Raw genomic sequence first — 2099 nt, forward strand, 5'->3', positions numbered from 1 at the left:
CCGGCCCGAGCGTCGCTACAGCGCACCCTGGCGAGGCCTCCTGCACCGAGCGGTGTGTGTGGGCTCGCCGCGGAGTTGGCACCCCCGGGACCACGTGGTCCCTGAGAACGGTGACCGCGCCGTTTTTCGCGGTTCGCAGCCCTGAAAAGCTTACGTTTAATCACGACGGACCGGACAGTAGAGCTGCTATCGTGCCAGTTTGAAAGCTGGGAAAATGTAGGCTGGTGTAGGCTAAGTAATTTGCCTCCTGCCTTACTGCCAGTAACCAAGGTTGCCGGTCCTCAATCTTTAGCTGCATATTTCCCTAAGGGCAAATCACCTCGCCTTCCTCCTGAGTTTCTTTAATCCCTGTTTGTAGAGGATAACGGGCGGGTCTCGTGGGGGTATTTGTGAGGATTAAGTGAGATTAGCCGATTATGTCTAAAAACAGCCTGGTTTAGTAGCACAAGATAACCCGTGGTTACTAATGACAAACTCGAGTTTGTCAAATACTTGCAGTTGTGTGTGGAAGGGATTAATCACTTTTAAAGGAAAAAGTGAGTGAATTTGAGATATCAGAAGTTGAAGAACGATTCAAACAAGTCCGCTCTAAAGAACGGCTGTTTCTCTGACACTTCTAAAAATCCGAAGTAGAGCTGTGTCCCTTGCCGATTTAATTTATTTCCTGTGGTATCTCATTGCCTGAATGAATAAATCCAAACACCTATCCAAGGTCATATTCTAGGCCCTTCCCAGTCTAGCCCCAGCTAACTGTCTCAGACTCAGACTCACTTGCTCTCTCCCTGAACTCAACCTATGCTCCCCCAGGCCACGACTTTGGATTCCACCACTTTGGATTCCACCGCTAGATTAGCTGCTCTAACAAAGTACCACAAACTGGGTGATTTAAAACAACAGAAACTTACTCTTCTACAGTTCTGGAGGCTAGAAGCCCAAAATTGAGGTGTCAGTAGGGTTCATTCCTTCTGGAGTCTCTGGGACGGGAATCTGTTCCCTGCCTCTCTTCCAGCTTCGGGCAGTTGCCACCAATCCTTGCCAGCAAGCAGTTCCTTGGCTTGTAGATGCATCATTCAGTCTCTGCCTCTGTCTTCACGTGGTATTTTCTTCCCTGTGTGTATGGCTGGGTCTCTTCTTGTAGGACATGACTCATATTGGATCAGGGCCCACCTTAATGGTTTCATCTTAAGTTGCCAGTAACCAAGGTTGCTGGCATCTTGCAAATTAGTCACATTCACAGGTACCTGGGGTTGGAACTTAAACCTATACTTTGGGGGGATGCATTTCAACCCATAACAATTACTATCTTTAAGACCCAGCAATTAGACTTCGAAGTATAGATCTTGGAGACCTCACACATGTATAGGATGTTAGTAAAGCATTGTTTACAAAAGAAAAACACAGGAAACAACCGAGTGGCTCATCAATAGTTAAACAGATGTGCTGTTATAGTCACATAATGGAGCGCTATAGAACTACTAATGTGAATGAGCTCAATTTTTAAAAAAGATTTTATTTATTTATTTGACAGAGAGAGAGAGTACAAGCAGGGGGAGGAGCAGAGGGAGAGGGAGAAACAGGTTCCCTGCTGAGCAGGGAGCCCAATGCGGGGCTAGATCCCAGGACCCTGCGATCATGACCTGAGCCAAAGGCAGACGCTAAACCAACTGAGCGACCCAGGGGTCCCACTAGTTTACTTTTATATCCAGTAACTGAAAGACCCAGGAGCCCCTGAATGAGCTCAATTTATAGGCATCAACATAGATAAATCTCAAAAACATTAAAAAAGCAAGCTGCAGAACCATTTACGTCAAATTTAACATATGCAAAATCATTTCATATATTCATTCGTTAAAGTATGTATAAGTTTGAAAAAAATACAGGATCAGGAGGGGATAATAGGGTGTTTGCCCTTGTGGAGGGGATGGCACAACTTTGTCATATTTGCTTCATAAAAAATTACAGATAATATTAACAACAGTCATCATTTTGGGTGTGTTTATTTGTTATACTGGTTTCTGTAATATATATATTGAACTTTCTCATACAACAGCTAATTTGAGTTACTGGTAGGAAAGATAGATGGGGAGGGACAACTCTTA

The sequence above is a fragment of the Phoca vitulina genome, unplaced genomic scaffold, assembly GCF_004348235.1.
Source record: "Phoca vitulina isolate PV1807 unplaced genomic scaffold, GSC_HSeal_1.0 scaffold30, whole genome shotgun sequence".
NCBI lineage: Eukaryota > Metazoa > Chordata > Mammalia > Carnivora > Phocidae > Phoca > Phoca vitulina.